This window comes from Meleagris gallopavo, chromosome 10 (assembly GCF_000146605.3).
Source record: "Meleagris gallopavo isolate NT-WF06-2002-E0010 breed Aviagen turkey brand Nicholas breeding stock chromosome 10, Turkey_5.1, whole genome shotgun sequence".
Classification (NCBI taxonomy): Eukaryota; Metazoa; Chordata; class Aves; order Galliformes; family Phasianidae; genus Meleagris; species Meleagris gallopavo.
The window spans coordinates 4,857,795-4,866,658 of NC_015020.2; the positions used below are offsets into that span (position 1 = coordinate 4,857,795).

The following is an 8,864-nucleotide window of genomic DNA, read 5'->3' on the forward strand; positions in this document are numbered from 1 at the left end:
ATCACATCCTCACAGGGGAAGTTTCAAAACTTCAGATGCCAATTTTCCTTCCACTTTTTGTGACTCCGGTGAAAGGGTATTATTTATCAAACTAAGTATATATTATAATCATCTCAAAATGGTAAAGATCAAAGACTACCTTGCATCAGACAGAATTACAGTACCATAACATTTTATCTTGTTACAGCCGATATCAATCATGACATGACAGCAAGCTACAGAGAATGTTTTTTCGGGCAGCACCACTGACACACTGCATCATCCGAAATACAGCAACCAACCAGCATGTGCTTTGGGTGTGAAAGTGAAAAAACAGTGGCATAAAGGAGTGCTTTCAGTATCCATGCCAATACTTGTGGTCATTTGGCAGTGAAATATGGGCACACCACTTGAATTCTGCCTGCAGTCGTTGCATCGTTGCAAAAAGGGCTGAAATCCTGTGAAAGCAAAGAAAGCCTGATTCCTGGTGACAGCGATGACATTTTCCACAGCTGCCCCTGAGTGCAGTAGGGTCTCCTACACGATGCTGCTGCCCTGGGGTGTGCTCCATCCCCTGTCCCCAGGAGGATCCAGAAGCTCATCAGTGAGAGCATAGCATGGCACTGCACAGCACAGCTGGACACAGGTGGGCAGCGCAGTGCCAGTCCCTCAGCTTGCAGTTGTGGGTTTGTTTAATAGAAGGCTTGGATCAAGGGTCTTTTCAGCATGGCCAAGAACTGGAGAGGGAAGGAGTGAGTTTTCTCCCAGCCATCCTGGGGCTTTATTAGCCTCGCCATGTTTCACAGCTCCAGCACTTATGGTGCTGCACACATCATGTGCCCCAGACTTATGTCTGGGAACATCTGGTGGAAAATAGAAAGGAAAGAGGAATTACAAGAGATCTGTTCTCATACCCACCCCTTCCAGTGTGGATGAATCCACTCCCCCCACCTGGATCCAGCCCGATTATTTCTCTTTGCTATATGCACCACTTTGCGCTGAAAATGCCCCTGAGCTGCTGGTCTTGGGGGATTCTGGGGCTGCAGCAGGACTCTTCCCACAGGCAGGACATGCCCAGGCCCAGCACACCAAGGGAACCACCTGCCCAGCCCTGGGGCTCTGAGGGAAGCCAGGAGATGGGGTGGGGCAGCCTCAAGCAGACTTGGATCTGGTGACTGAAGCACCCCAGTCTCTGTCTTTGGGTTGTATTAACAACAACATTTAATAATTTTGCTTCTACCCTTCTACAGTTTGTTTCCCGGAGACTTCTGACCAGAGAGGGAATACTTAAAGCAAAGTGAGGAACAGAGAAAGAAGCAAATCAAATGCCACCAGGAAAGTATAAGGGCTCAACAAATTTAAACATCTTTGATTTTCTGGATTCTCTTGCTATTTGAATACAAAACTGCACTGTTTTACACAAATAGTCCATCTTCAAATTTTCAGTCTCCTTTCCTTCTGCTCAGAGCCATACAATGCACTTCCCAGCCAGCTACTAAAATGTTTCTAAAAACTTGCAGAATTATTTGAAAAAGGGCATTCCTATTCCTTATGCATAAAACATGCATGCATATTCATATAAAACATTTAGAAAAATTTGTACCAGTTATAATTAGCATGTTTTGTGCATCTATTTTCTTTGCTATTAAATAACAAATTTGTGGTAACCATAGCAACTGGAACATCACATGGTACTGGTGCTATTTTGGGGATAACATAAGTACCTTTCTTAAAGAAGCATTCACACCTCTAAGCTATGAATTTTAATAATTTTCATGATAAAATGTCTGTTGGGTTGATTGTATTCATCCCTCACTACAATGCTGATTTAATAGAGAATATACTAACTTGTTTTGCATTGCCTGTGACCACTTAGAAGCACTAATGGATCCTCTAACTCTGCAAAAAGGCAACAGACTTTTAAGAAAAGGAGAAGCTATGCAACATATTAAAGGAATTCACATTGAGAAGAAAAGTACAACATAATGAAGGATTTCTGTTATTGTTTCTGGGAACAGAGACCATAGGTCCTGTAGCTCTTTGTGCTTGGACAGAGGAAAGCAGAGGACAAGAGATGCTTTCATCCTGGGCAGATACCCTGCTGCAATAAGTGGAGGTGTTGCAGGAGCTCAGCTGGAGTCTGGGAGAGTTTCCAGGGGACACCATGAGCTGAACCCCAAAGGTAGATCCCTCCACTACAGCCAGGTGTGCCTGGATGTGGAACACCAGCTGTGTGCAACCTCTCAGAGCCTCACACCAAAGGAAATAGCAAGAGACTGAAACTAACAGCAGCCATTAGAAGAGTTTAGGTGGGAATAAAATCAGCAGCCATGTGCTGGCTCCTGCTAGGGGTCTCAGGTGAAAAACACGTATGGCTTGCTGGAGCCCTACTTCACAGATAGGAGCAAGTCACCTCAATAACCCCCGCCAGTGTCATGATGAATTGAGGGAAAAAATGGGAGAATATGGAAGAAATTTCCTTCAGTGTTTGAAACTGGTAACTCTTTTAATCATGAATATAGAAGTAGGATAAACCACACAGGCACCCATGAGAAATGAATGCCTTTGAAACCATCCACCCACAATGTCACAATTAACTCTTAACATGTGAGCATCTATTTGGATGAAAATACCCTAAGATACCAGGATAGTGCTGCCCACCACCAGGGCAGGGGCACTGAGGATCATAAAATCAATCATAGAATCATCCAATCATCTTCCACCCTGCGTGGCTCCTACACAGGTGCCGTGGGTTAATACTCACAGTAATGAGGCTAGTAGGCTCTGAGTTGCTCAGGCCAGCTGTACTTGGTAAGATGGGATCTGGAGCAGGGGAGTTTTACCAGGACAGAGAAGTAAGATATGTGTGCCGATGAGAGAAGCTTTGGGTCTGAATTGTAAGGAGAACACAGCAAGTATGTGTAAGAGATGGGGGCTTGTGGGGGTTGAAAGTCTGTGTAGGATGCCATAGAGTAGTTTTATGTGTCTGTTTTCTATGCTAAATGGTTCTAACGGGGTCTCTGCTTTGGGTGTGCACATCCCACAGTGCTGCCCTGCTGGGTACATGGCTGCAGCAAGAGATGAGCTGCCGTGGCTTAGGGCTTGTGCCTCCATGCTGTGGGAGCTGGTCTTCATTAGCCAGCTACAGGCACTGCGTTTTCCTGGGGCAGGTACAGAAGTAAAAGTTAATGAGAAATTATTTTGTAATCTCACTTAGATCAAACCTTGCAGATCTGAGCCATGCTGGGAATTAGCCTGGGTAAAGACTCAACAAGTAATCTTCTGCTTTCCTACCAGTTTCCCTAGTTCAGCAATAGCACTCACAGCTTTTCTGTGGAAGTCCATTTTTACACACTGCTAATTAGTTTTAAGCACACTGTGATAGGACCTGTGAGAATGGCATGATACTGCATTGAGGGAGGTTCAGAGTGGAGGTCTGGGGTATTAGGAAGATGTCTGTATTGTGATGGCTTTCAGGAACAGGCTTCCTATTGAGATGGTTGATGCCCCTAAGCATGTCAGTGCTCAGGACGCATTTGGATGATGCCCTCAGTAACATGCTGTAACTTTTGGCTAGCCCAAAAGCGGTTGGGCAAAAAAAGGACTGGCAAGGCAGTGCTGGGCTGCCCACATGCTGCCAGCAGCCTGGGTGGGAGCAGAAGAGTCCTGGCAGGCAGCGAGGAGCAGAGGCATGCTGTGCTTCCCACAGCTGTGCAGTCAGATGGGAACCTCTCCGCCTCTGTTGTGTTTGGGTGGGAGAAAAAGGGAGGAACAAGATTTGGGAGATGCTGGTAAGTGATAAAATACAAAGCAGTCCTTTTTCTTATGTTGTAGATGAATCACTTTCTGCCATTCCCTTTGTTAAAGCTCTTAATCCAGCCTGTAAATAGAGACTTTCCCTTCGGAGTGCATGTTTAGATATAAGACTTAGAGTTAATCTGAAGTAATGGGATCAGAAAATAGAAGATATATATCAAAGAGAATGCAGTATACACTCACGCTAGCGAGCGTGCTCCTGCAGCCCTCCCGCCCGCAGCACTGGGGCTGCCTGCCTTCGGGCACAGAGCATTTCTGTGGCATTCGTGACCAACTTTGTACCTTCCTTGTTATGCTACCCAGAATCCTGTACTTGAAACCATCAAAAAGATGATAGATTCTCAACACCAGGCAGTGCCCTTCTGTAAGCACAGGCAGGGCAAGGCGTTGTTCTTCCTGGCTCTGGAAACACTCCAACTCATATTCAATTTCCACAGGAAGAAATCCTGAAGCTTCACATACTTGTGCTGATTCCAAACATCTCTCTGACCCAGGCAGCGGATTCTGAAATCCTGAATTGTTTTCTGCTTGCTGGAAATCCTCACTGCCTGAATGGGAGTCTATATCAAGTAAGAAATTAAAGGAGAACTGGAATTTCTATTGTGGTTCTTAAGGATTAACATAAAAAATATACTGAGAATATAAATAGAAAACAAATGTATATATTTTTACTTTAAATCCATAAATAACGGAGCCATTTTCACCACACTTGGTAATTAAAGCATTCTGATGCCATTTGATTGTATTTTCTAGAGCAGCTTTTCATCAGATTATCTTTTTCAATGGTTGCTACTGCAGACCTGAGATATTTTGGAAGATATTAGAAGTGATACAAAGAGATAAACCTCAAACCAGTACCACTTAGGTCATTTGGGAAAGGCACTCGACCAGCGAGCTCTGAAAGCAAAGCTTTCACTTCTTGCATTAATCTGGTGTAAACCATGTGGAGAGTCACACACCAATAATTAGACCCAAGGAAAAAAATACTTCAGATTTCTTGGCTGATGCCCAGATGTGTTTTGCACAGCAGTAGAAGTAGCGATTGATCTCTGTGGCCACTGCTGGCCTTGACAAGCCTCTGTCCCCTTTGGGAGCTCTGTGCCAGCAGCAGGCATGGACATGGCAGCACCAACACAACTTCCTGATGGGCAGCAAAGGCCTCAGGGCAGGCAGGAGCAGTCCACGGGTCCAAGCCTGCATTGGCAGCAATTGCAGCTGTCTGAATGGCACAAATGAGGGACATGCAGCCATGTCTGACTCCTAAAAATAGCCTTTATCACTGTTGTGCACTCTTCTCAGCAGTCTGGGTGAATCTTTCCATACTGATCCTAAATTCTGTTTTCTTTCCTAAGTAAGCCTGGTATCTATCAAAGCCAGAAATCACATTGTGAACATTTAAAATGGTCATCAGTATTAATGTGCTTACTTCCAAACAGCAGAGAATTGTGAAAAGTTTGCTTTGAATTCATTCCTATCTTACCTCTTTATATACCAGTAAAGGTAACATTTCAATGTGACCACACAAGTACAACTCACTCTATTTTGTTCTCTGCATTACACACTTGAGCATCTCCAACTTCAAACATCAAGCCATAATATTTAAAACATTTGGAATAAGCCCTTCCTTTGATTTCCACATCAATATGAGCATTACTGGAAGGTATGCCCTTCACAGCCCATTTCAACGTGATACTGAAAGGCTTTCATTCCAGTTGCATTAAATCTCAACTAAGTTGCCTAATAACTTGTAATATTGGGAACTGCTTGGCACCACTTCTGTTACCAAAGCTCAGCAAAGAAGCCGTGGTGAGAGGTCAGCCCTGGGCTGGGAGCCTGCAGCACAACCTCGTCTCTTCCAGTGCGTGTGTCCAGGCTCTCAGTGCAGTGTGCTGACCCACGGCTCTGCAGCTGCCTCACTGTTTGTGAAACTGCCCTGGGGGAAGTCTGTGCTGGTCCTTCTAGTGTAAAGGAGGTGTTATGATCATTGATACTGCAACAGCATCTGTGCCTCCAGAAGGATCTTTGGAGCTCCCTGTGAGAGAGGTGGGATGCACAACAAGAGATGCATGTGAGATGGATAGACAGAGGGTTAATGTTCCTCCATAGATTATTTATTTTTACCTAGAAGGAAATCCTTTATGATTTACTGGTTTCCTTTAGACTAAATTATTTTATAGCTCCTCCCCCCCAAAAAAAACAAAAAGAAACCACCACTGAACACCTGTTAAAGAGGAGGCAATGAAGAACTGTTTCTGTTTTATCAAAAGTATTTGTTGGTACAGAGCAGATAACTGTGTAACTGCATAATAAGGTGGAGCGAGGATGCTATTAAAGGATCAAATACATATACTAATTAGAAAGGACGTGTACATCCACATATAGAGAACCTGGCAGTGAGAAAATGACAGAGATCCAGCACTACAGTGAATTATAAATGTCAAATTACAAGGATGCATGTAAAAAAAGCTTGTAACTGTTAGGAACTAGATTCTGTATTCATGTGAAAGCTGTTGCCTTTATCATCTTCTTAAATCCCTCTAAGGTGTTCTGTCATTCACTGTCAAATTTTCTACATAAGATAATAATATGTATGTCATGCAAGTGTCCAAAACTGATTTTCTGCCACTGCCAGGACGCACCAATATATATATATTTATTTATTTTTAAGCAACAAGAATATTAAGCAGGAGTCTGCTTAACTATTTTCAGTCAATTACAGAAGGATTTTTCCCCTCATATGTGATAAAATCTTGCACATGATGCCCAAAATGTAAGTTAAAAAGGAACTAGCAACGTGTGTTCACATTTGGCTGTGGACTCAATAGGCTGTCAGAGAGCCATAGGATGCACAATAAAAATGAATGCTAACTAAATTTTGATGTGCAGGAGCATGTGTTTAATTTGCAAGATGTTTTGTTTAATTAAAAGGTAAATACCATTTATAATTCTTCTCACAGACTGTTTGAGAGCAGCAACAACACCTACAGAGCTCTCGAGATGACTGAAGAACTTTTCTGATGCACGGGGTAGGTACATTTCAACGAGAACATTTCACTCTTTGTTAAATGAGGCTTTGGCTTTTACATGAGCTTGGTTATTGCCTCCAAAAACTGATAGACACCAATTGCAAGATGCAAGCATGCAAACTGTTTTGTCATGGAAGTGTGCTGAAAAACAGCCGCAAGCAGCCCTGGTCAGGGCAGATCACACTCCCCTTATTGGCTTGGCTTCAACCAAGAAGAAGTGTTGGGAATAGGCACAGGCTGTGACACCCTACTGCCCAGCACACTGGAGCTGGATCCTGCCCTGCTCTCAGGCTCTGGTTGTGTCAGCCTCCAGAGAACCTGTGTCTGTTGCTCCCGGGCTGTTGTTCATATTGGTTTGGTCTCAGCTGAGCTATTTCTAACAACGAAGAACATATTGGAGAGAGTTACAATTTGCTGTAATCATATTTTTCCAGTTTTTCTCTGTGATAATTACTCCCATAAATATCGTTGCTTCACCTCAGCTCAGCAGAGTGCTCTCTGTCTCTGCTCAGTACCAGCCTCCCAGGCCCTGACTGTGGTGGAAGGACGATGGTAGTGTTTGTTATTGCTGTGACCACTGAGCTGAGGGTCTGTCCATTTCTGGCCCAGTTTCTGTGCTGTATTAGCTGATCAAAAATTGCCATCTGAAACGGAAACTGGCAAAGAAAATGTGTCAAATTTTGCAAATGTTTAAATAAGGTATAATAATAATACAGCTTTGACTTTGTCGTCAAATCAGGAGTCAGGGTACAGCTTTGCAGTTAATATGCCTGACTTTACTGCTGGCCACTGGCTGCAGCTTAATTAAAAAATCTATAAGACCGATGGCTATTTTTAACCATCAGCATAAAAGCCTGGATGAATTTGCACTTCAGGGTGGCGGGCACAGGGAGAAGGAGGCACCCGGTCTGCCAGCACTCAGGGCAGGCAGGTGTGCTGGGGAAAAGAGAAGAGGACAGGAGTGTTACTGTCCCTCTTCTAAAATTACGGAAATGCAGCAGAAGGTTTAGGGGCTTGCCAAAGTTACTTCTGTTGCCCAAACCCAGGCAGACCTGGGTTTAAACCCAAACCTCCAGATTTCTGTTGTCCCTCGTGACTCCAAGGCCATCCTTCCTCTCCAGAAGATGATCTATAGATGTATAAATGCGAATTGATGTAAAGCCAAGTTACAAACCACAGGCCTTTCAAAACTCATGTCCCTGACAGATTGCGGGAGAGCTTGAAGTCAGGAGAATTGTGGTTTGTCTGACCTTATGCTAATCCTTCCCCCTGCTTGTGTCTTGGTCAAGCTGCAAAGGGATGGAATATAATGAACCCCTTTGAAAACCATATTTTATGGGTGTTGGGCATGACCCAGTTTTCATAAGTTGCTAGCATGTTGGGATAATCAGGGAAATGAAGATTCTATCTTATGAGACAAGACTAAAAAGCTTGATTTGAACAAAGGAAATGATGAGAAGGAATATTAGTACACTGTGAGGGGAGTAAATATCAGAACTAATTAAGTTCAAGGACAAAATTGGCATCTGAACAAATGGATATAAACGGGTCCCTTAATAAATGTAGGCTCGAAATCTTAAGAAGCTGAGTTATGAGATTCTGAAACAGCCTTCCAAGGGGAATAGTAATACCAGGACAGCAAGTGCTTTTTAAATGGATCCTAATCATTCTGTGAAGTGGGCATCATGCTTGGGAAACATCTTGGGCTAATGTTTCTAAGTAACATTCAGAACTTCACCATGATGGGACACCTTGGTGATGTTCTGGGAAAGAGAAGTAGCCAGTCACGATGCGTATCAAATTACACCACATACGGTTTTTTTTTTTAGGTTCCTCCATTGAGAGAACCCCTTCAGCTCCCCGATCTCCCTCTACCCTAGCACTCCAGACCCACAGCATCCATAGGTAACCCTTACCTGCTCCCACGTGACACTGTTGGGCTAAAGACAAAGCAGCTCGAGGCTGGAGCTGAGTGCTCGCGGTGCAGCCAGGCACCTGCGCAGCTTCCCTTTCCCGCTGCTGGAGATCCGTCTGCCTCCCACC

The 8,864-nt window shown here is 43.9% G+C and overlaps 1 long non-coding RNA gene across 1 annotated transcript; it reads left to right on the forward strand.

The window, feature by feature from the left end:
• The first annotated feature begins 4,061 nt into the window (after nt 1-4,061).
• LOC109369150 lies at nt 4,062-8,827 on the forward strand. Its single transcript, XR_004160836.1, has 3 exons — nt 4,062-4,364; nt 6,753-6,821; nt 8,651-8,827. It is a non-coding gene; the product is annotated as an uncharacterized LOC109369150 (long non-coding RNA).
• The last annotated feature ends 37 nt before the right edge of the window (nt 8,828-8,864 follow it).